The sequence below is a fragment of the Ailuropoda melanoleuca genome, chromosome 19 (genome assembly GCF_002007445.2).
Source record: "Ailuropoda melanoleuca isolate Jingjing chromosome 19, ASM200744v2, whole genome shotgun sequence".
In the NCBI taxonomy this organism is placed as follows: domain Eukaryota; kingdom Metazoa; phylum Chordata; class Mammalia; order Carnivora; family Ursidae; genus Ailuropoda; species Ailuropoda melanoleuca.
In genome coordinates, this window is record NC_048236.1 from 33,132,358 (window position 1) to 33,158,999 (window position 26,642).

The 26,642-nt window shown below is 38.4% G+C and overlaps 1 pseudogene; it reads left to right on the plus strand.

The window, feature by feature from the left end:
• Window positions 1–23,416: 23,416 nt before the first annotated feature.
• LOC100465711 lies at window positions 23,417–23,727 on the plus strand (annotated as a pseudogene).
• The last annotated feature ends 2,915 nt before the right edge of the window (window positions 23,728–26,642 follow it).

Genomic DNA, 26,642 nt, shown 5'->3' on the forward strand with positions numbered 1-26,642 from the left:
AACAGGGTTTTGTTTGCAAGAAAATCTGAAAACAAAGGGAAAAGCATTTCAAAGTGACAAAAATTTTCCCAGCCATGTCATAGAGTAGAGTGATCCCATTGATAGCAATAGGTTTTTGGAGACAAGAATTCATCTGAAGCTAATAAATCTACTACTTTATTTCTGCTAAATTCCTTTGTCTTGAGCTGTTTCAATGCTGTTGACGCATTGTTCAATTACACCTAAAAAACAATTGTTAATGTGAAAAATTAATGATGTTTATAAAACTGTGTTGATATACACTGAGATAAGATCTTTTATAAAAATGGAATAGCTTACTAAACATTTCTTATCAGTACATTTATTCAAAAAGTGCAAAGGTCTAATTCATCTTAATGGTGCTAAGGCAATATTAACCTGATTGTCTACATAATGTTAACTTGATGGTAGACTTTTTTTCTATTTCAACTTTTAATTTTAAAATACTTTTCCAGGGGCGCCGGGGTGGCACAGCGGTTAAGCGTCTGCCTTCGGCTCAGGGCGTGATCCTGGCGTTATGGGATCGAGTCCCACATCAGGCTCCTCTGCTATTAGCCTGCTTCTTTCCTCTCCCATTCCCCCTGCTTGTGTTCCCTCTCTCGCTGGCTGTCTCTATCTCTGTCAAAATAAATAAATAAAATCTTTAAAAAAAAAAAAAAGACTTTAAAAAAAAAAACTTTTCCAGTTTTACTGATATAATTGACATGTAATTATAGTACTTTATGACATAATGTTTTGATATATGTTATAGTGTGAAATGATCACAATAAGTTAACATCTATTACCTTGCAGTTACAAGATTTTTTCTTGTGATGAGAACGTTTAAGATTTTCTCTTTTAGCAACTTTCAAATATGTAACATGGTATTGCTAATTATACTCACCATGCCATACATTACCTCCTCTGGGGTCTCTTTTCTATGGCTACCAATCCCATTCATGAAGAATTCACACTGGTGACCTAATCAGTTACCCCAAAGCCCCGCCCCCTAATGCCATCAGGAATTAAGATTTCAACATATGAAATGTTGAAATACGACAAAAGTTAGCAATTTCCAGTGCTAGAACTGACAGAAGTTACAGATTTCCAGAATAGGGAGTCCAGGGAAGAATCCAGAATGACTACCTAGTTTCATTGAAATTGATTGAAGTTACAGATTTCCAGAATAGGGAGTCCAGGGAAGAATCCAGAATGACTACCTAGTTTCATTGAAATTGATTTTGGCCACTGAATTAGAGTAAAATAGTTTCTGGTGGGAAGCTGAAGTGTTAAGTTTGGGAATTTTACAAATTTAATTCACCTGTTGTACATGTGACTAGCAACCTGAAACACGGGTCTGAAGTTGGGTCTAAATTGGCAGAGAATTGGATATATATCAGAGAAGTCTTCACCAAACAGAAAAAGATTTAAAAATAGCTGGTACAGTAAAAACTGTCCAGAAAAAAGTATGGACAAAAGGCAGCCCTTGATGATTACATACAGAGGGGCAATTAGACAAGGGAACTATAAAAATGTATTGGAGTCATCAAGAAGTAGGGGGCCCAAAGACAGTGATTTGAAACCCTGGAACCCAAAGAAGGAACCATTTCAACCTAAAGGGGAAGGATGGTGTGATGGTTAGTTTTACGTGTCAACTTGAATGGGCTAGGGGATGCCCAGATAATTGGTAAAACATTATTTCTGGGTGTGTCTGTGAGGATGTTTCTGGAAGAGATTAGCATTTGAATTGGTAGACTGAGTAAAGAAGACTGTGATCTCTAACTCCAGTGAGTATCATCTTAGCAAATCATTGAGGTCTGAATAGAGCAAAAAAGAGGAGGAAGGGGGAATTTGCTCTCTTTGCTGGAGCTGGGACATCCATCTCCTCTGCCATCAGACACGGGAGGTCCTGGTTTTCAGGCCCCTGACCTAGGCTGAATCACACCATGGAATTTCCTAGTCCTCTAGCTTACTGTCAGCAGATTATAGAGCCTCACTGCCTCTGTGATGCATGAACCAATTCCTGTAATAAGTTTCCATATATCTATATATATCCATAAATCTATATAGATATAGATATATATATATCTTACTGGTTTTGTTTCACTGAAGAACGCTGACTAGTACAGGGGATCTTCTGAGCAAAATGGGGGGTTGTTGGAGAAGTTTGTGAATCTCTCATCTCTCCAAATCCTTTCACAAAATAATGTAATATAACAGAAAGGGGTGGGGAGAGGCAGAGAGAGAAAGAAGAGAGGAAGAGAGAGAGAACCTCTATGAAAAGGAATCCTCAAAAAATGAATGGGGCTGAGGGGCAGGTCTCTCTCCTCTCCCCTCCAGCCCCTGGTGTTTCTTGGTGTCAGGAAAGCAGCAGAGGACATCTGACAGGACTGAATTGGGAAACGGGAAGCAGCCCACCAAGGGTTCATACCCAGAGGGAGGAATCACACTTCCAGGGGGGATCCTGGGACACCACACTAACCTGCAGGGGCTCTGAGGGCTCTTACTAGGAGTGTGTGCAGAAAGCCTCCAGAGACCTGGAGGGGTTGTGGGAAGACAGGACAGGGAGCAAGAAAGGAGTGATCTGAGCAATCACAATCAAGGCCCTCAGAGCCTTGAACAATACTGAGATTATGGGCACCAACCCCCGACATATTCGAAAATCCCCATATAAGTTTTGTCCCCCCCAAAAAAAATTTTACTAAAAGTTTACCGTTGACTGAAAGCCTTACCAAAACCAGAAATAGTTGATTAACATATATCTTGTATGTTATATGTATTATATACTATATTTTTACAATAAAGTGAGCTAGAGAAAAGAAAATGTTAAGAAAATTGTAAGGAAAATACACTTACAGTACCGTATTGAAAAAATCCATATACAAGTAGACCCATGCGGTTCAAACCCACGTTGTTCAAGGGTCAACTATACTGGGATAATTACCTCATACCAGAAAAAAAACAACATATGGTCACAAAGGACCTGACAACTGTAATCTAGCATTTCAAAATGAGATACAATAAACTTTAAAGACCAGAGAAGCTCTGAAAGAACAGCATAGCACTCACAAGTGGTACATCTAGAACACGGAAAAATATGAAAACAGAGCCGACAGAGCTCATAGGCTGCCAAACAGAAGGGAAAGGACATAGAAATGGCAGGTAGGGACACTGGAGACAAATGCCATAGACATCACCATTTACAACCTGGCTCTCACTCAGAGAATAAATAAGGGCTAAGTCTCTAGCCAGTTAAACCTCTGTAACTCTGTCTCTGGACTTGCCCCTCCCTACCTTTGCTCGCCCCCACCACAGCAGTTTGTACCCTCTTCTGTTTCACCCCTTGGGTTTTCCTTCTTAGTCTCATATACGCTTTCCCTAACACTCTCTGAGCCAGGCCCCATGAATGTGGCTCATACCGTTACTGATACCTACGGGGCCTGTGGTGTTCACACTCCCCAAGGACTCAAAAGTCTTGACCCTGACATCCTCGTTGTTCCCTCAAAACCCTCCACCTCACCCCAAGCAATAAGTCAGACTTTGACTTCAGAAGTCACACCTGGCACCTGGTGACAGTTTCTCTTGGCAGTCATCAGATAAGTATAAATGAGACCTGGATTATGTTAATTTCCTAGCAGATGATGTGGTTTTAAAAATGGGGGTAGAAAAACACCCTTTCGTGTATATGGAGCTGATTTTAAGTCAACAATAACTGGAATAATTGAGGTCCAAATATAGTGTGTAACAGACTTAGCTGTTTGTGCTGTTACATTAACAACAGCCAGAGGGTGGTGGCATTATGAAGCTCCAAGTACACCAGTAATTCCAGAAGGAAGCATTCTCTGCCTGAGATTTCTTCTCTCTGTTCACTGTACAGCCTCCCAGCAGCCTGGCTTTCCTAAGGCAGAATACTTTGCAGTCAAAAATGTAGTACTCTGCTAAAAAGGCCAAGAGAATGGGAAAAAAACGTGTTTCCGCAAGCAAGGCATAATGCCACCATCCTTTCAAAGTAAGAAGCATCTTTGATTTTATAAACCAGATTGTGGAAATCTCTATTCCCCTACCCCTTTCTGCTCTATCCTTTATTTTAAACTTTCATCATGAATTTCTCTCTTAGTTAGGGATATTAAAACCACCTTGACACCTGGAAAGCTATGGTGATTTAGTGAGCACATAAATCTGAGCTTAGTATCTAAACCAAGAGTTTCTAAAGACTTACGGATTTTACTCCAAAGATGACAGCACATCCTCTCAAACGGCTCCCTGCCACCCCATAGATGAGAGCCTGGCCTTGGAGGATTAAAGTTGATGATGACGAGCTTCCAACTTTGCTCATAAAAATCTAAGTACAGTTCGGGTAACATGATCCAACACTGATAAAATAAGATGGCATTTCTGATCCCATTGCTGCGACTGAGCAAGATGCTCAAGGTACTCAGTATGCAGGCTGCAAGAGACCATGCTGCAGATGTAATGTATACGCAAGGAGAAGCCCACTGATTTTAATTTAGTGGAATAAATAATTGCAAGAATGGCATCAAAAACCAAACCCAGACCATGGCTCAGTTAATTGAGGAGGGGAACAAGTGCAATTGGGATGGTTTATATAGCTCATTTTCTATATAAACAAATTTTGATGTGTGAGAATGTCAGTGCTGGCAGACTGTTTCTATAGTAATATCCTAATAGCTTGGAGACCTCCTGGGGAAATTATTTCTCTCTCTGCTCTATCTGGTGGTATGTGAAACCAATCACGTCCAAAATAAAACACTGAGAACAGCACAAAATGTAAGCGTGGAGAGAAGAAATGTGTTATATGGCTATCTTCTGATCCTAAGGAAGAACTAGAAAATTGAGCCTGTTTTTAGCCACAACTTTTGTCCAATGATTTAAGCAGAAGATGGGGGAGAGGGTATCCTTCCTTATTTCTATTGTTCGTGAATTTGAGAAAAAGACAAATACTCCCAATAACAGAGAGCAGAGAACTGTGACAGGTGAATGATTACCAAAGGCACTTTTCCTCTCTTTGCCTCCCCTTCTAGGTTAGAGACGGAGGCATTTTTGTTTGCTCAGAAGCTCTTTTTATAAAGTTCAATAATTATTTTAAGGAGAATAGCCTCTAAATCTAATATAAATTAATGCAAACATTATTAATATATATAACATTCCCCATTGTCACTTAAATTAACTGAATTCGTTTTAGATCATTCCATTTAATTAAATCAGAGCACTGCTAGCAACAAAGCTTCTCCCAAAATAAGTATGGTGAGGGCAATTACTCTGTTCTACTGTAAGTGTTGCAGGTGAAAAACAGGGGGAACGCCCCTTCACCAAAAGACTGTTTATTTTCTGTTTAAATTTAATTAAAGCCAATTCCTATCTCCAACTGCCCTGAGACACCTAGAATTTCCAGAATAACCCTACTATTGTGTGCTACACCAAGAGACAGTGCAGGATTGGGGTAGAGGTGAGGCACTGTCTTCTTTTAAATAAGAATTAGGCAATGTTTCCTGTTTTTCCAATAACCTAGTGAATGAAAAGATGTTCTCGCTCAGACTGTCTCACTGTGAGATTATAGCAGGAACACGTGAGGCTCTGATGTACATGATTTAGTCAATAGTAGGTATAATGCAAGCTCTGTATCTAATGGTATGACTACAAGCCACACGCAATATGGAAAACAATGCAAAATTGCTAATTACTCTGAAAATGAAAACACAGTCTTTATCAATGGCAGGAAAGACTCGGTTCTGTCTGGGAGGGACCAGAGGAGGAGGAAATGAAGGGACCACTTCACCAACACTGCACATTTTTTTGTCCTAAACAGACTACACATGAATACATTAACAGCATGGGAGTAGGCTAGCAATGTCATTATCCACAGGAGTGTAGAAAATGTGTGAAAACTGTTCAAGTCACTCAGAAAATTCGGGTTAGTACAAGATTACAAACAGCTCTTCCCTCTCCTTACACGCAGCACATGAGCATCTTTGCACTAATTATCAAGACCTAGAAATACAGTCCTAGTATCAAGTACAGCCTATAAATATGGACTCAAAACAGGATTCAAAGGAATCAGTTTAGCCTGGCACCATATAGAAAACCTGGCTAGTACCTCCTTGTACTTAAGCTATGAGATGAGAAATTCAAACTAAATAGATTTTTAAAAATCCCTAAATGAAAGCCTATATCCCTTTCTTTGGGAAAGGCAACAAAATAAGCCATTGACTTTTTTTTTTTAATCTCTAACTTAGCCAGCATCCAAAGTGCGGTACAATGCAGGATATTTATCCTACCACCCTTTGCACAAATACAGATTTCCATAAAATCAATTAATCTCAGGGGTAGAAGGGGCTTTGGAGGTCATGAAGCCCAATCACCTACCGAGTTGCTACCACAGCCAGAAGATTATCTAGCCGTGTTCAAAAACCTCCATTTGGGGAGCTTACCACTGTTTGAGGCAGCCTCTCCCACGGAGGAAGAGCAGAAGTCATTAGAATGTTCTAATATGGGGCTGAAATCTGCCTCCTGGTAATTTCCACCCACTGGTCCTAGTTTTATCCTCTGAAGCATTTCAGGGTATAACCCCTCATCATCACCATGACAACTCTGCAAATATTTGAGGGCAATGAGAGCTTTCTTCACCCAAGCTACACATTCCCAGTTTCCACACCCCTTCATTTAGAGATAGACTTTTCATTCCCCTCAGGATGCTATCCTTGAAACTATATCCTACTTGGTCAATGTCCACGTTAAGATATACAGACCAGAATGTGATACAGTAACAGATTTGGGCCTGGGTGCAAAGACTTCTGCCCCTTTCCAGGAACACACATTTTCTTACATAAGGATAAAAGTTTTGTTCAGTCACTCTCCCTAGTAATGCCTGTTACTAGAAACATCAGTGGTAGTACTCAATCTTGACATCTCCAAAATAGAAATTCTTCCTAGAAAACATTACAAGATTGACTTCAGTTCAATAAATGGTTTCAAGCACTCATGACAAAGAAGGTTTTATGTAGGGGACATAAAGATACAAAATCATAAAAATCATAAAAAATATACCAAAGATTAATAGTTACAGAGGAAGAGGAAACCATTTCCTTGGAGAAGTTGGGGAAGGCTGAATGGAGAGCCTAGGAAGAGACAGGAGTTGAGGGTCTTTCTGAAGGATGGGTGAGATTTTAATGAGCTGTGTAACATGTGGAGAGAGTGAGTTTCAAGATAGAATAGACAACTGAACAGCAAGGACTAAAGAAAAGGCTATGATGCTACCCGGAAAATAACACCTCAGTGAGACTGATGCATAAGGCAAGAAGGGAAGGAATGGGATACAAAGCTTTGAAATCCATTTGAAGCAGCTGGACTTTGTTTAAATGCTTACCAATTATGCTAAACATTTAAATCTGGCAAATCATGTAGTCATGGCTGATGATTCCTTTACTCAGTATAGGAATCCCTAAGATATTCATTTCCATATTCTTACTATATTCAAATGGGATTTGGCCACACAAAAACCACAGATACATGCCTGTTAGAATGGCCATCATTAAAAAGACAAGAGATAAAAATGCTGGTGAGGATATGGAGAAAAGGCAACTCTGGGGCACTGTTGGTGGGAATGTTAATTAGTACAGACACTATGGAAAACAGTATGAAGGTCCCTCAAAATATTAAAAATAGATCTAACATATAATCCAGCAATTTCACTTCTGGGAATATATCCAAAGGAAATGAAAACACTAATTCAAAAAGATATCTGCACCCCCAAGTTCACAGTAACATTATTTATAACAGCCAAGACATGGGAACAATCTATGTGCCTATCAATGGATGAACAGATAAAGAAGTTGTGATACACACACACACACACACAAATATTATTTCACCATTAAAAAAAGGAAGTCCTGCCATTTGCAACAACAGGGATGGAACTCAAGGGCATTCTGCTAAGTAAAATAAGTCAGAGAAAGATAAATGATGAATCATCTCTTAAGTGTGGAATTTAAAGACAAAAGCAAAAGCAAAAATTTCTTTAAAACAATCAAACTCATAGGAAAAGAGATCAGACTTCTGGTTATCTAAGACAGAGGGCTGAAGGGAGGGAGAATTGGAAGAAGGTGGTCAAAAGATACAAAGCTCCAGTGATGAGATAAATATGGTGACCACAGCTAACACTGCTGAAGGATACACAGGGATGTTGTTAAGAGAGTAAATCCTAAGAGTTCTCACCACAGGGAGAAATTTCTTTCTTTGTTTTCCTTCTCCTTTTACTGTATCTGTATGAGAGGAAGGATGCTAAGTAAACTTACTGCAGTAATCATTTTACAATTTCTATAAGTCAAACCATTATGCTGTATACCTTAAACTTATACAATGATATATGTCAATTATGTCTCAATAAAATCGGGAAAAAACAGAGATCTATTATATGCACATATTTTGCAAACACAAAAACAGCTAACAATTGTACTTTACGTTGTATTACTCGTACGCCAGGCACTATACACCAAATGCTTCACACAAATGAACTCACCGGACACTTAGAATGTTCACTTGAAGTAGGAACTATTATTTTCTCCTTCTCTAGAAGAAGAAACTGAGGCACAGAGAGGTTAAGAAACTTATCCAAGATCACAAAGCTAGTGAGTGGGAAGAGTAAAGATTTGAACCTAAAGCCTGGCTCCAGGGCTAATTTGCTACACCCTGCTACCTCTCATGTTACGTAAGTGGTTATTTATTCTAACAATCTGCTTATAACCTTACTAATTCAGGTTTTTAAAAGCTGTTTTTAGCTTTCAGAACGAGCTGAAGCAATTTCTCAGTTTATATCTGTTCATCTTCTGGAACTCTAATGCTATTGTGAATACTGATTAAGGGGCTCAGTTAGCCTGCGGAGTCCCATGAACTCTGAATCATCATAGAAAACGAGTCATTCCTCCATGGCTAACTGAAGGGAAATGTGCCTGTGGTTAAAATACGTCTACAGATCATACCCAGTTCCCCTCATACCTCCTCTAAAGCAGATTCCATAATTAAGGGTAGGCTAATCTCTTCAAGCTGCCACTCTCTCCCCACTTCCAGGACAGTTCACAGCTGAACAACTCTGACGGATAAAAACGTAACCTGCTGTTAAAATCCCCAGGAAAGAAAATTCCACAGCCTCCCCCAAGGTAACAAATCCCCTTGCCTGACCACTTGGAGCCATGCCTATTCATCAAATGAGAAAGTTTATTTACATACTTCCAATGAAACTGCTTTCTCTTGATTTCCTCAGGGGCCCTCCAGTCCCTGAAAACCTGCTTTGTTCAGTGGCAGCTGGTGCTGTTTCAGATTCTAGGATCACTTAATTGGGTCATGACTTGTTTTCTAGTCCTATCTCCTCTGCCACCAAGGAAACTTGCTGAGGTTAACAGACTGAACAGAGGTGACATAAGGGACCCCTAGAGGGAGGTGTTCTTATCCTTGACCAAAGAGCTGGGCACATATGCAGGTCCAACATGCAGCAGCCCAGGGAGGCCTGCCCTCTCTCAGTAAATTCTACACTTTCCTCTTCATGTCAGCTGACCTTTCCTCTCTGATAGTCTGACTCATATTTTGGGGGGCTCGCTTACATTTCAAGTCCTCAGAAACGTTCAGGGCTAGGCTACATTGGGTAGGAGAGTCCCAAAGTCTGCAATTTTCAAGAAACTTCAAACTCTGTAATAATTAGGAATTAATTTAACCAATGAGGTAAAAGATCCGTACTCTGAAAACTATAAGGTATTGATGAGAGAAATTGATGACAATACAAATAAATGAAAATATATTCTGTGCTCATGGATTGAAAGAAGTAATATTGTTAAAATGTCCAAAATACAGAAAGCAAACTATAGATTCAATGCAATCCCTATCCAAATACCAATTGTATTTTTCACAGAACTAGAACAAATATTCCCCAAATTTGTATGGAACCACAAAAGACCCCCGAATAGCCAAAGCAATCTTGCAAAGAAGAACTAACTATATTTCAAACTATAAAGGTATAGTAATCAAAACAGGATGGCACTGGCAAAAAAACAGACATACAGATCAACAGAACAGGATAGAGAGCCCAGAAATAAGCCCACACTTAAATGGTCAATTAATCTATGACAAAGGAAGCAAGAATATGCAATGGGAAAGACAGTCTCTTCAACAAATAGCACTGGGAAAACTGGACATCTACAGGCAGAATGAAACTGGACCACTTTCTTACACCATAAAAAGAAATAAACTCAAAATGGATTAAAGACTTAAGTGTAAGACCTGAAACCATAAAAATCCTAGAAGAAAACAGCAGTAAGCTCTTTGACAACAGTCTTAGCAATATCTTTTTTGGATGGGTCTCCTCAGGCAAGGACAACAAAAGCAAAAACAAACAAACGGGACTATGTCAAACTAAAAAGCTTTTTCCTAGCAAAGAAAAGCATTAACAAAATGAAAAGGCAACCTAATAACTGAAAGAAGATACTTGCAGATGATATATCCGATATGGAGTTGATATCCAAAATATACAAAGAATTCATACAACTCAATCATAACAAAAACTACCCAATTAAAAAATGAACAGAGAAACTGAATAGACATTTTTAAAAAATACAGATGGCCAACAGGCACATGAAAAAAAATAATCAATATCACTAATCAGGGAGTTACAAATCAAAACCACAATGAGATACCACCTTATACCTGTAAAAATGACTATTATCAAAAATATAAGATATAATAAATGATGGTGAAGATGTGGAGAAAAGGGAAACCTTGTGTACTATTGGTGGAAATGTAAAGCTGTGTGGCCACTATGAAAAACAATATGGAGGTTCCTCAAAAAATTAAAAGTAGAATTATCATAAGATCCAGTAATTCCACTTCTGGGTATTGATCCAAAGAAAATGAAAACACTAATTCAAAAAGACATATGCACCCCTATATTTATTGCAGATTATTTACAATAGCCAAGATATGCAAGCAACCCAAGCAACCATGGATAGATGAATGGATAAAGAAGAAGTGATATACATATACAGTGGATTATTACTCAGCCATAAAAAAGAATGAAATCTTGCCATTTGCAACAACGTGGGTAGACCTAGTACACTAAATGAAGAGAGAGAAAGACAATACTGTACGATTTCTCTTATACATAGTGTCTAAAAAACAAAACAAGTGGAAAAACAAAACAGAAATAGACTCATAGATACAAAGAACAAACTGCTGGTTCTGAAATAGGTGAAGGGGATTAAGAGGTACAAATTTCCAGTTATAAAATAAATAAGTCACAGGGATGCGATTTATAGCATAAGAAATATAGTCAGTAATATTGTAATAACTTTGTATAGTGATAAATGGTAACTAGATTTAACAAGGTTATCATTTCATGATATATAAAAATATTGAATCAATGTTATACACCTGAAACTAACATAATATTGTATGCCAATTATAATTCAATAAAGAAATAAAAATAAAGCATCTCTGGCTATGAAAAAAATATTCTTATAATAAACATTCTTGCACAGACCCTCAGGGCAATAGCTAGGCCCCCCTCTCCCTCCCAGCCAGCAAAGATAGAAGCATAAGACACAATCACCTTCACTTCATTTCATACTTTTATTCACATATTATCTTGATATTGCTAAATCTTGGACACAATTATCCCAACATTAATCACTCTACTCTGAACATGAGAGTCTCAAACCGCCAGCCTCTCCTGACTGTAGCAGCCCCTAGCTGAGGTAATAGGATGCTTTCACTCCTCTACTCGTCATTCATTTATTCAACCAACACTTATCAAGCATCTTCCAAGTTGCCCCAAATACTGCACTACGTGCTTGGGGGCACAAAGATGAACAAGTCACTGCCCATACCTTTCAGGAGCTCATAGTCTAGTGGGATAGACTGATATAAACCAAATCACTGATTTAGAGGGTGATAAGTACTATCTGTTGTGATGTGTTTATATGCTATGGTAATATACAGCAGGAAGTAAATAAGTACCTGGAGAAGTTGGAAGATGCAAAAGTTAAGCTGAGCCTTAAAAATGAATAGGAATATGCATGGAAGAAAGAATAGAATGTTCTTGTCAAAGAGAGTGCCTTGGACAAGACACTAATATATAAAAATGTATGCCATGTTCAGAGTCAGGAGGGTGGGTCTACCATGGTAAGTAAGCCCAAAGGGAGAAGGAGAGGGTGGGAGAGTAACTTGAAAGACAGGTTGTGACTAAACTGGGAAAGCCTTGCCAAGGACTCTGATTTCATTCAGTGGGCCACAGGTTTCCAGAAGGCGCAGGAGTTTTCTCCTTGTTTTAGAAAAATCTCTCCAATATGGAAAAAGGTATAAAGGACATGAGTACTGGAAACAATGGTTAGTTAGGGGGTCATTCTAACGATCCAGATGCCATTCCCGTGTTCTCCCCATTACCAATGAGGAGGAGACTGTGAGGGAACATGGCAGCTGCTGTCAGAGATTGGAAGGCATGTCCTGAGGGAGAGGGCTCAGTGCTCTTCTCCAAAGTCCCTGAAAGTAGGATGAAGCTCCATGGAAGAGTAAGATCTCACCTAGATAGAAGGGACCAGCAAGGTTTGGCACTGAGGATGGAAAGTGCTTACAAATGGTGCAATGCTACAGAATTAGAAGGAATGGGTGTTCTATTTCATGTTTCTCTTAAATCCATTTAGAAGCCCATATTATGCAAAGGACATATAAAAAGATTCCCAAAGGACCATCCACTATGATCCTACTGCTGTGTATGAGAAATACATTATATCTTCAAATTTTTTGGCTAAGGGATAGCATGGATATTTGTGGCTAATATAAAATATTGCTGAAAGTTACTCAAGAAGGATCCAGCAACGTGAATATTTACTAAACCCCCTTTGTATGCTGGGGCCATGGCCACAGCTAAGATCAGCTTTTCTTTTGAAGGTTCTATTTCTAGCTTGCCAGAATAGCTACCTTTATGGATCACCTGCTCAGCACCAGACTTTATACTAGCTGCCTTATTATATAATCTGAATCTGCACAAACACCACATGAAGCAGATATCATTGTTCCTATTTTGCAGATACTGAAATGGAAGCACAGAGGGGGGAACTTAACCTGGAGTGATTGTGCTGGAAGGTGACAGAGATGAGATTGGGTCTCAAAGCCATTCACCTCTCAAGTCTTACGTGTTGCCTTGGGCTGCCTTGGGGAGGGCGGGCAAGCTCCGAGAAGGGCTCTGACCTGGAACACAGAAGCTGGCGCTGGAGCTAGGAAAGATATCAGATGCAGGGCATGGCCCTGGGCAGCCATATTTGTTTAATACACTTTTTCTAAGTGAAGCCATTTTCAATTCAGTATTTTTCCAACCATTTTTTCAGTATAGAAAGAGGAATGGGTCACAGACCCTGGGAGACCAAAGTGACTCACCTTCTAGCTCTGCCTCTTGCTTTGAAGGAATAACCTAGGTCAGCATCCCCCAAAGTGTGTTTGGGGAAACTCGAGGTGCCCAAAAAGCCATGTTTTAAGTAAAACACTTGTCTAGTTTTATATAACTTGACAGTGTGAAAACTCATTTGATCACAGAGCCTTTTTCCCATACAACACCTGGCACCCTGCAGATTGACAGTTCAGAGAACACATGGTGACAGAAGCTAAGGACCCCTCTTCCCAACCCCCCATCTCCTCCAAGGCAATCCCAGAGTTTAGGTGTGGATTAGCCTTTGGACCAGAGTCTTCTGCAGGCAGTGTGGGTGTGAAGAAATAGAAAGTGCCGTGTACCGATGACTGCTTGGGTGAGTCATTAACTCCTTTGAGCCTCAGTTTCCTTATCTAGGAAATGGAGGAAATATAATGTTGTCTTAGGGAGTGATGAAACAATGTACCGAATGGGTTTCATTTAACTGTCTGACACTTAATAAGACTCAGGGAATGTTAGCTATTACTTTTTAAAATCATATTAAATGCTGGAGGTGACATTACATGAGACTTGTGAAAATACTTTATAAACTCAATAATACTATATAAATGTCAATTCTTCGTTGTTGTTGTTATTACAAGACACTTCGTAGTCTCTGTAAAATGCTGCAGTTAAGTCTTTTGAGTGCACAGAAATATTCTGTGGCTGAAGATTGATTACTCTGCTTGTTAAGGCTTCATTACTCATGTGGCCCTGACCTGCAATGAAAAAAAGAACAAAAATCTTCCTTTTCCCCCCTCTATAGATGGAAATTACTTTTCAAGAGGCCACTTCCTTTTGGCATGAGAAGCCAAGCAAAGAAAGCACTTGAGGAGGGGGTGTTTGTAATCAATAAAGTATAAGGAACTAAAGAACATTTAAGCAGATAAGAAAGTTTTAATATAGCAATCTGCAAGGATCTTTAGAGGCTTTTGGTTTGAGCCATCAATTTTTAGCTAACTGACCATACACTGGAATTTCAAGTAGCATCAAGAAACTAGAGGTACTGGAAAATAATCCATTGAGCTTCTAGATGCAGCTCACGAGCCCTTGCCTGCTTCTACGTCCTATGCAAGCAGGAGCTTTGTGAATGTTTCCTTCTCCACAGGTCTTGTTTATTCATCTGGACTTTCAGTAAAGTAGGTGAGACTCTTAGCTTAAGCTGTTGGAACCCAGCAGGGTATTCACCTGGAAGAGTTCAGTATCCTTCCCAAAAAGTTTAAGGGCACCTACACCAAGGTGCCCAGAGTATGCTGGAAGAAATTGTCCCAACATACTGTAGATGTGTGTGCTCACCTGACTGTGGGCACTTGATATGTGACATCACCCAGTCCACAGATGCTCCATCCCCTTGTCCTCCCTCAGTTGGGGGGGAGAGGGCATGAACACAGAGAGGAGAGCCCCTGCTCTATTCCTGCAGCTCCCAGGTCTCTCCTCTCTCATTTCCTGTCCTCTCTACTTCCCTCCACTTTCCTCACTCACTTTCTCTCTTTCCCCAAAAGAAATCCCTTACCTATGACAATGCTTTCCAGTTTACAAGATAATTTTACAGTTGCCCCTAACACATGGGCTTGCAAGTTCAGAGAAAGGAGTCTGTGTTTGAATCCATCTCAGACACTCACTGATTACGTGCCCTTGGGAAAGGCTGGCTAACTTCTTCAAGATAGGTCAGATAAGAATACCTAACTTCAAAGAACTGTTGGGAAGATAAAATGATCCAATGTATGAGAACATTTTCCACTGTGACTAGCGTGGAGAGAGTACTCGTTAAGTAACAGCTATTTGTATCAGAGTTAGGAACTAATGGCACCATTTTACATAAGAGAAATGTGAGGCATAGAGGGAGGGTGACATTGCCAAAGCCATCCAGTTATCAGGACACAGAACTAGACTTTGAATCCAGAGCACTCAACTCCCTGGACATTTTTTTACCAACCCAAGAAATGTATTTCTCAGTAACACACAGAACGATTCTATGAGATTTGTTTTATTTTCTGGCTCTGGAGGCCAAGACCTGATATGATATGATTCCCACCATCCTACAGTGGCCAGGAAATTGTGGTCTGACTTGGACAATCTATAGCTTTACACAGGGATATATGTACATATGTATATATGCATACATTTATGTGTAATATGTAAACTATAAATGTCTTTTGTCCAAAAATATTATAGATAGGTTAGGTATGGAAAATCTGCAGTGACATTCAGGGAACGTTCAAGAATAAAGCAGAGGCCATCCAATGACACGAGAGGAGAAAACACATTCAGCTTCCAACTTTGTTACAGCAATGCTGATTCAGTGTTTTCACTTCTTCAAAGAAATATTTGCAGTAGCTCTTACATTTAACAAGCTAGATTGAGCTTAGTGTTTTATAAATACAAAATAAGAATACAATTTTTTTAAAAGCAAGAACACACAATAAAACCACATAGTGCTGAGAAAGCATCATAATTTGGTACAATATATTTGATGTATAAGAAAAGAACTTTCCTGGGCACAGTTTGGATGGTTATTATCTTAGAACTCGAGAAAATACACATTAAATATAAGACATTATCAAATATAATCATGTCAAGAAATCAGAAAACTTTACTAGAACCTAAATAAACACTTGTAAATGAAATTTACTTTTTATTACAACCTGCTTGCAAACTGAATGGGCAATTTTTTTCAGATTAAAATCTGTAGCATTTTAAAAATGCATTTTATTAATACTAGAGCCATTGGAAAACCCTCAGAATGTTGGGGTGCGGGGTACAAGTAATTTCCTTCATCCTCTGGAACAGCTCCAGGAGTTCTTCAACCTGGGTGTCCTTATACTCTGACTTCCCAAAGTTGCCCTGGCTTGTTACAGGAAGGATAGGAAAATCCGGGAAATGCAAAGGCATTTTCATGGAATCACTGTAAAAATGAGTCATTTTGCCCACAGTAGCATTTTATTGCCTATAATAAATATACTTTCAGTATTTAGTATTAAAGATACTTCTCTTTAAAAAGAAATTAAGACTTTACATTGCTTTAGGTTTGTAGCAAATTAAAGGAAAGGTATAGAGATTTTCCCACACACCCTCTACTCCCATGCATGCACAGCTTCCCCCATTATCAACCTCTCCCACCCCAGAGTGGTACATTTGTCATAATCAATGAATCTACAATGACACATCATTATCACCTAAAGCCCACAGTTTACATTACAGTTAAATCTGGGTGTTATACATTCTATGGGTTTGGACAAATGTACGTGCTCTGCCTCCCCCTCCCCAACCCCTGGCAACCACTGACAGTTTTATGGTCTCCATAACCTAGCCTTTTCCAGAATGTCATATAATTGGAATTATATTTAATCACGAACAGTGCAAATAATATGGAAGTAGGATATAATGCCTAAACTCTCAGAGTTTTAGGGTCTAAGACCCAAATCATGTTATAGAAGAAAGCTCCAAGAAGATGGGTTTAAATCTTGGCCCTACCACTTACAGAGTCATGTGCTTTTGCACAAAACATTTATCCTTCATGAGCGTTTGTTTCCTCAATTATGTTATAGGGATAATAATATATACCTCAAATGTGCTTTGGGGAATGGGCAAGTTAATGTGCAAAAAAAAAAATCCTCCATGGGGCTACATATACAATAAAAAAGAGTTCTGCAATTGTTGGTTGAGTCTGAATATGAATTGAACCTGAAGCTAGATATATCCAGTCCCCAAAAGTCAACTATATGTGGCTTCTAAGTCTCTTGCTGCCCCCACCCCACCCCAAATCCCTGGAGAAGAATTCAGAGAATCGTGAGTTTTCAATGCATCAGACTGATCTTTCCTTCAGAAAATCTCAAAATTCTTAGACACCACTTTACTCTCAGAAAGAATCACACATTTTCTTTGAAAGTGCCAGTTTTCAAACAGGAGGGGGTTTTATTTATTTTATTTTGTTTTGAGGTGGACAATCTTTAATAACTGTGTTGAAGCGCAACAATCTCTATAAAATCAGTAGAATCTCTAAGTATTTAATGGGGAAGGTGTGTGAGTTTGGAACAGGGGAGGGTCTGGCCTTGAGCCAGCTGCCTTCTCTCCACCAACCTCTTCCACAACCCCCAAGCCCCCAGAAAAGTCCCAGAAATCCCTGGGACAGTTTGAAAGTTTCTGTTCTCCAGGGACAAATAAGACTTCTCATTCCAAGGTAGGAAAGCTGCCAGGAATATCTGGCTACAACATCAATTTTAAATACCAATAAGGCCACCATCTATGGAGAAGTCACAACTAAACAGAGATCTACCCTCTCATTTCATTTCAAATTCTTGTGATCTTTAAGACTATTTTGGGTCAGTTAGTTAATAAAGGCTTAAGGTGGGATTCATTTTAACCTAACTTATGAACCCATCCCTAGTATTAGTTTGGTAGTGAATGAGACAAATGGAAGTCACATGGGGTATTTCTGATTTGGGTATAAGAGAGCAAAACTGCAAGATTCAGTATTCTGCAGGTTCAAAATCATCTAATGCTTAGCACATATTTGCAGACATCTTACAAAAAAAATATAAAGATAGATACAATCCATTTGGGTCTAAATTGAGCAAAGTAGGCATAGTGATATGAAAGTGTTATAGACGAGGCCTTGCCCTGGAGTCAAGTTTACTTTAATCTCCCAAGCGGAAGGAATAAAGAAAGTACTGTGCTTTAATTTGGGGGCTATTTATACACCTTAGTAATTACAGATGTGAAAGCAATGTCTTTGTAAGAAAGTTCTGGCTAAAACCATAGTTTTAAGGATCTGGATAATAGCTTTCCAGTAGCTATTTGTATTTCTCTCCAGATTGACTATCAGTGGTATCTTTACTTACAGAAATGTGTCCCACACAGCTAAATCTAAGATTATTATATTTCAGAAAAGAGAAAGACTCTCTTTATTTGGTTGGAAACAGAAAGTTATCTGTATTAATTCTCTGTAGCCACAAAGATTTTCCCCAGTACCACACTTAACAATTAAACCATTTTAACTATTGAGTGGAAGTGACCATATAGCACTTTGCAAGTTAAGCTCTTGTCTTAAATAATACATACTACTATTATCACTCATAAATTCATTTCCATGCAAACCCTATTTATAAAAGGCAAGTGTTAATAGCACACAAGCTGCACTACTTCCTACGGAGAGTTGTATCCATTAATACAGCTTGCTTCAATCTCTTAGAAAATGGGCCTTTTTAAACCAGTGAGCAGCTTCTAATCCAGTAAATTCAAATCTATCTGTATTTATTACACTCTGCTCTTTTTTTGCCCTTTCCATCTTAAACCTTAAAAAGGTTTACTTAGTCCTAGACTCTGTGTTTGCTCTTGGAGCAATGCAAGAAAAATTTCCTGAAAGAATCATGTTTTCCTCGTTGTGAACCACGGAGAAACAGAACGTGTGGGGCTGTGAGACGCTGAGGAGGCTAGCTTGGAAACACAACCTGCTGCTCAGCCTTATGGCTGAAGATATGAAAGTGCCAATATTCTAGTCTGAACGGGTAGCTGAGTTTCATAAATATCCATGCTGCTGTGTGATTAGCCACAGAAAGAAGAAACTGTGAGTCACTGAAATGCAAGCAAATTAAAACAAACAAATAAACAAAACCCAGAAAAAAACAAAACTGTGATTCATTGCAGTATTCAGGGAAAAAATGCTGTGTCATTGCCAGTGGCCACAGATTACACTCCAATGGTAGCTGGAAAGCTCAGTATTTCCTAAGCCAGGGCGCAGATTCAAGATGGAAAACTGAGCATATGCGTCATGTATCCGTCCTCGTCTTGTGTCCTATTGAAATGGGAGAAAAGCGATTCGTTTTTTATTGAAACTATCACAATGTTGGCAAGAAAGGAATCAAGCAGAAGAACAGAAAGTCCAAGGGAACCAGGAAGAGAGAAAGCAAATATGATCAAATGAACAAAGGGAACAGGGTAGGGAAAACAGCACTTCAAAACTACAGTGCTCAATGAAACCTCAAGATTAAGGTCAACTAAGACAAAAAGCAGGAACGGAACCTGGAGCTCATCAAGGTAATTAACAAAGAGCTGAATGCCAGTTGAGCCAAAGAGCCCTTTCCAATTTCTGGAGTTAAAAGGACTGACATTTGTTGAGGGCTTAAAAAAACCAGGTACTCATTGAATCTTTACAACAACTCTCTGAAGCAGGTATTATTATTATCCTTATTTGTTAAATAAAGAAACTTAGGCACAGAGAAGTTGAGCAACTTACTTACAGTCACTTGGCTATTAAGTGATAGAATCCAAACCCAGGAACAGTTTGGCTCCAGAAAAGATGTTTCTAATAGCCATCTGTAGTATACTGCCACAGAAGGCCACCTGAAAACTGCTCCTTTATGAAATTGAGGAGCTTCAAATTCAGGATGGCAGACTGAACACCACCTGTTAGCCTTACCTTTCCAGACCATCCCCAGAAATAATAGCCACAAAAAATTTTTAGTATTCATTTCTACAATGAAAAGCAAGGAACACCTTCATAGGACCAGAAACTTTGAGGACTCATGAAAGACAGAAGTCAAAGGGATCAAAGAAAGAAACCACAAACCAAAACACTTGAAAAAAAGGACTAAAGAGAAAAGAGGAAGGAGGCCTAGGGTGTTTGAAGCCCAGACTTGGCAGTTACTGGGGAGAGAAATAAGCGTGGGGGCAGCTGAGGCGACAAGCGCCCCACTCTGCCCTCAGGCTGTGCGGCTGAGCCATAAAAATGCTGGCCCCGTGAAAACTAGGACTGCAGCACTTGGGTCCTGGACACACGACAAAGCCCTGGGTAAAAGGAGGAAAAACTGGTATCCACTGTCCTCTGGATATAAGCATGTCTACCTGTCCTCCAGTCACCAACCCTCTCCCAAAGGCAGGCTTCATGGACAGGCTAACAGGGAGGCTCCAATCTGAAGAAGAATGCAACACCATGAGACACCAGTATTTGATGGAGAACATCATCACACCTAACAAACTGAAGCACCTGTACCCTGAGGAAACAGAGCAAACAGAATAAACCTTTAGGATAGGAGAAAAATAATGTCCTCAAAGTCAAAACAGTGAATATGACATTAAATCAAGTGTAGGTCTTAACAACTAGAAATTTTATCCCTTAAATCAAAAAAGAAACTCAATAGCTATGCTAAATAGCAAAATGGACAATTAAAAGCAAATTAATGAGCTAGATGATCAGAATGAGGAATTCTTCCACAACTCAAGAGACTGAATGCACAACAAAAAAAAGTTAAGAGGCTCAGAGGTTAGACCCAGGTGTTTCAATATTTATCTAATTATAATCTCAGAAAGGAGATTATATAGTATTGAAGTGAAGAAATATTCAAGGCAATAATGGAAGACAATTTTCAACAACTGAAGACAGGTATCTCCAAGATGGGAGGACCCACTAAGTGCCAAACAGGATGAATAAAAAAAGACACATTGTAGTGTATACTCAAACTTCAAAGATAGAGACAAAAATCCCAATTGTTTCACAGAGGAAAAATATCCTGATTCTAAATAAAGAAACAAGTATCACACTGACATAGGTCTTCTCTTCATCCACAGTACATGCAAAAATATCTTCTTGGGGCGATCTCTTAAAAATTCATATGGGAGGGGTCACCTGGGTGGCTCAGTTGGTTAAGCATCCAACCCTTGATTTTGGCTCAGGTCATGATCTCAGGGTCATGAGATGGAGCCCCGTGTCAGGCTCTGCACTGGGCATGGAGCTTGCTTGAGATTCTCTCTGTCCCTCTGTCCCTCCCCACCACTCCTACTCACTCTCTCTCTTTCAAAAAAAAAAAAAAATTCATGTGCGAAAATTAACCTAGGATTATATGTCCAGCAAGTTATCATTCAAGAGTGAATCAAAACAAAGACATCTTTGAACGTACAAGGAATCAGAAATTTTTTTGAATACTATATAACATATTAAACATAATGATATAAATAAAATAATATGTCAAGCATATAAATATTTCTGACAATCTGGAACTAAAATCTCAGATACTCTCAACATGGAAAGTAGCTGGGAGGAAGCAAAGTAGGAAATATAAGCATTCTAAGGTTCTTATCTTTTTTGGAGAAATTACATAGATACTGACTTTAAAATATTGCTAGAAAAATGTTCATTGCTATTAAATTTTTAAGACCAACCACCAGAAATTAGAAATATAATATAAAGATTGTAAAATTTCCAAACCTTAGGATGGAGGTAGAATGCAACAGAAAAATGATCTATCCAAGAAAGAGCAAATAGAGGGAAAAAAGTTTTTAAATGAATGGACACTAGAAAACAAAAAAGATAACATGTAGAATAAATCCTAGCATATCACTAATTGTAATAAATATGAATGAGTTAAAAATCTTTAAAATAGAAAAATATTAATGAGGGTAAAAAGAACATGAAGAAAAATTATAACAAAATTTTGGGGAGCTGGAAACAGAAAGATAAATGGTTATTGATTTAGGGTACCTGAACTATACAGAATTTCTTGACTGGAGTAAAAGAGATACAGCTGAGGGAAGAGTTACCATACAAAAAATGGAGAAGTAAGTGAAAGTCTAGGTAGGTATTTATTGAATCTTGAGACCCAATGCCCTATTCCCACCTGGATCCCAAAATGTTTTCAGTGATGTGTTTTCCCTTCAGACAGAACACCAGGAGAGTTTCTCTAAGAAATAAGACAACCCAAAAGAACAGACCAAAGGATACTGACATCAAGAATTCCCCAATTAAACTGCCTGGTCAATATCCCTGCTGGAAAACCGATGGTCAATAGCCCCAACTATGTTCACAAAGCTTCCCATCAGCTTTTTAGTGCCGCATTCTTAAATAAATACAGAACCAAGGATCTACAGAGAGAGAGAGAGAGAGAGAGAGAGAGAGAAAGCATAATAAGAAAGATCAAAGCTATGTCCAGAATAAAGAAAGTTGGAGGAGACAGTCTGTTTTAAAGAAAACTTTCAGGGGCGCCTGGGTGGCACAGCAGTTGGGCGTCTGCCTTCGGCTCAGGGCATGATCCCGGCATTATGGGATCGAGCCCCACATCGGGCTCCTCCGCTGTGAGCCTGCTTCTTCCTCTCCCACTCCCCCTGCTTGTGTTCCCTCTCTCGCTGGCTGTCTCTATCTCTGTCAAATAAATAAATAAAATCTTTAAAAAAAAAAAAAAGAAAGAAACTTTCAAAAATACTATCTTTAATATTCTAAGAGAAATAAAAGACAATATCATAGCCATAAAATAAGATTAGGATGCTTTTAATAAGAAGCATGCAGAGCAAAAACATCCTTAAAATTAGATACATGAAGAATAAATATTAAAACACTGGGAACAAAGAGAAAAATCCTAAAAACTTTCAGAAGCTAAAAATAGGTGGTGTGCACCAAAAGAATCAAAATTGTAGCAGACTTCTCAATGTCAAAACTGGAAACTTGAAAATGGAACACTGCCTTCAAAAACTGAGGGAAATGGAATCCAACACAGAATTTATTTTAAATCCAGTTAATCATCAGTCAAATAAGAGGGTAGAAGAAAGATGTTTTCAGAAATGTAAGATGTCAAAACTTATATCCCATGCACTGTTTCTAAGAAAGCTGCAGGAAGAAGCATTCCTCCAAACTGAGCAAATCAAATAAGAAATAAAATGTGAGATTCTGAACAGGGCATTCAACCCAAATGCAGTGAGGAAATTCCCAAAATGATGGTGAAAGGAGACCCAGGATGATAGCTATGCAATAAGCCTGGAAAGAAACAGGTCCAAATTATAGAAGTTCAGAAATTTCCAATGAGAATTCTCCAAAAAAGACAAAATTGCTCACATACCACATGTGCTCAAATATACATATCAAAAGAATATTTAAGAATTAGCAGAAAGTGTAGGTATAAATCAATTATAAATATGTTTTTAAAACTCACATTAAAAAAAGCTTTCCAAGACGATGGCATTCTTGCAAACATGGTGAATGTTCCTAAAACTCGCCAGACTTTCTGCAAGAAGTATGGCAAGCACCAACCCCACAAAGTGACACAGTACAGGAAAGGCAAAGATTCCCTTTATGCCCAGGGAAAGCGGCATTATGACAGGAAGCAGGATGGCAGACTAAACCAATTTTCTGGAAAAAGACTAAAACTACAAAGAAGATCGTGCTGAGGCTTGAATGTGTCCAGCCCAGCTGCAGGTCTAAGAGAATGCTGGCTATTAAGAGATGCAAGCATTTTGAACTGGAAGGAGATAAGAAGAGAAAGGGCCAACTGATCCAGGTCTAAGCTTCATATTTTGTTATATTATGAAGACAATAAAAAAAAATCACAAAAAATAAATTAATGACTGTAGGGAAAGCAAAAAGATGTGCAAGATAGCTGTGAATAAAGTTTACATGGTCGTAATCATAAAAAATGTTAATATTGACCTAATCAAAATTCTAAGTTCATCAGAAAGATGGGTAGAATGGAAGACTGCTTGGGGGAACTGATAAAAGAACGATATATCTTCAATTTCCACTATAGAAGATCAATAGATAATGCCCAAAACTTAAAAAAAAAAAAAAGAAAAGAAAAGAAAACAACCAAAAGTGACAGTAAGACATGTTATTTAATAAGCTTTTTTAGAGCGATTTGATTCAATCGTCAAATAGCAACAACAACTTGGAATCATGAACTACTTTGCTAAAACAAGACTCTCACCTACCTACAAAGAAATGAGAACAAAACTGGCAATAGGCTTCTTATCAACAACACTGAATTCTAGAGTACCAAACTGCACACCTTCCAAGGCCCAAGGAAAAATAATTTTCAAGCTGGAATTTTATACCTATCTGAATTATCAAATACTGTAAGAACAAAATAAAATATTTTCAGTTCTGTATGGATTTGAAAAGTTAACATTCATACATCCCATATGAAAGCTATTTATCTAGAAAAAACTTAAGCAAAACAGAAAAGGAATGCAAGAAAGAATATGAAATGAGATACAAGGAACCACGGAAACTGAGTATTACCTACAAGAAGCCAAGAAAACTCAAGACGCAAATCCATGTTCTTTGGCAAGTGGGATATATTTTTTCCCAGTAGGCAGAGTTCAGAGACGCAGTATTTTAGTTCTATAACTGTGTTATTTTTATTTTGGTTTAAATTTTTAGAAACAATCTGCAGACAAATCAGGGAATGCTGAATTACAGAAATTATATTGTAAATAGTTATAGACTTTGGCCATGAAAAATAAGAAGAAATAAGCACAGGAAATTGAAGGGATTGTGGTTAAGGAACCATAAGTATAAAGTTCCTCATCTTTCACAGTGAAGAATTAAAAGGTGCCATCTAAATTGTGAATCGTGGATCATAAATATTTTATTTAAATTATAAAGGAAAGCCCCAAAAGATATAAAATAAACGCAGTTGAAAGTACCAGTACTCCCTTTGAGAAATGGACTTTGGAGTAGGGAGAGATGACAGCTATTATTTTCATTTTATATATTTTTTCCTTTTTATTTGAATACTTTTACTATGCTGCTATGTGTCCCCCAAAATTTATGTTGAAATCCTAATCCCTACAGGTGATGGTAAAAAGTGGGGCCTTTTGGAGGTGATAGGTCATCAGGGTAGAACCCTCACGGGTGGGATCTGTGCTCTTATAAAAAGATCCCCCTAGGTTCCCAAACCCCTTCCACCACATGAGGACTCAGCAAGAAGTGGCAACTGGAAGAGGGCCCTTACTTGATCATATTGGCACCCAGTCCTCAGACTTCCAGCCTCCAGAACTGTGAGAAATAAATTTCTGTTGTTTGTAAGTTACCCAGTCTGTGGTATTTTGTTATAGCAGCCTGATCTATGCCTAGATAAAACTTTCATTTTTATAAAAGGCTAGCTTAAAATGAGGAAAATAAAATGAGGGTGGGCCCTCACCAATAGGGAATTGATACTACCATCCAATAGATAGTAATGTATCCATGCAGGAATCCTGGTGGACACTGGAGGACACATGCTGGAATGACAGAAGGGGAGCTCAAGGCCCTCACAGAAGAATGTCTACAGTTCATTGAAATGGTTTTTATTCACTTATTCAGTCAATATTAAACAAGGGACCATTACGAGCTTGAACTGTGTTAAGCACTAGACACACATTGGAGAATAACAGTTCTTCAGGAGCGCACAATCTGGTGGAGAAGATAATAAATAAATAAACATAGAAATAAGCATATAGTTACATTAGGACTTCTGGACAGAGACTGAGTCCTAAGAAAAAGCCTTTAGGTTGCAGAAAACAAATATGTAACATGATCAGTTTTATGTTAAAATATTATATGAATATAAAAGTATGCATTATGGACATAAGTTGATGCATGCCTTAGAAAGAGGGTTGAAAAGCTGTACACCAAAAGTCAGAATCAGGAGCAGCAGGTGAAGGAAATGAAAGATTTCCATTTTTCCTTCCTACATTTGTTTCAGACAAGTATTAATTTTGCAATTTTTATATTTTAAAAACTAAAAATAACACAAATTTATAGTAAAACTAATGAAAACTAGTCAAGAGAATGGATAATTGAGCAAAATGCTATTCATCACTTCTGGAAGAAAAAAATTAAAACGTTTTCCCCATGTGATAGTTGTTAGCACTATATTCCTATAAAAAGGAAGAATGCCATTATTTATTATAATTTATTAATTATATTTATTATTAATGAATATATTAGCAAGCCCTTAGCCAAAGATACTTTCTAGAGTGTTAATTTATAGTCCTTTAAAAAATATTGAATTATCCAAGCATTCATTCTCACTTTTGTATCGTAAGCCTCTTATGTTTTAATTAAGATAATTTTTTTTTAGCTCAACTACAGCTCAGTATTTTGCAAGTCTTTAAAATCTAATAACTCAATCCACTTATACTCAACAAATTTTTGACAAGAGTCTGGGTGACGGGACCTTTGCTAGGACCTAAGAGACACAAAAATGAGTAAGACGGGGCGCCTGGGTGGCACAGCGGTTAAGCGTCTGCCTTCGGCTCAGGGCGTGATCCCAGCGTTATGGGATCGAGCCCCACATCAGGCTCTTCTGCTATGAGCCTGCTTCTTCCTCTCCCATTCCCCCTGCTTGTGTTCCCTCTCTCGCTAGCTGTCTCTATCTCTGTCAAATAAATAAATAAAACCTTTAAAAAAAAAAAAAGAGTAAGACAGAAAAGCAGCTCC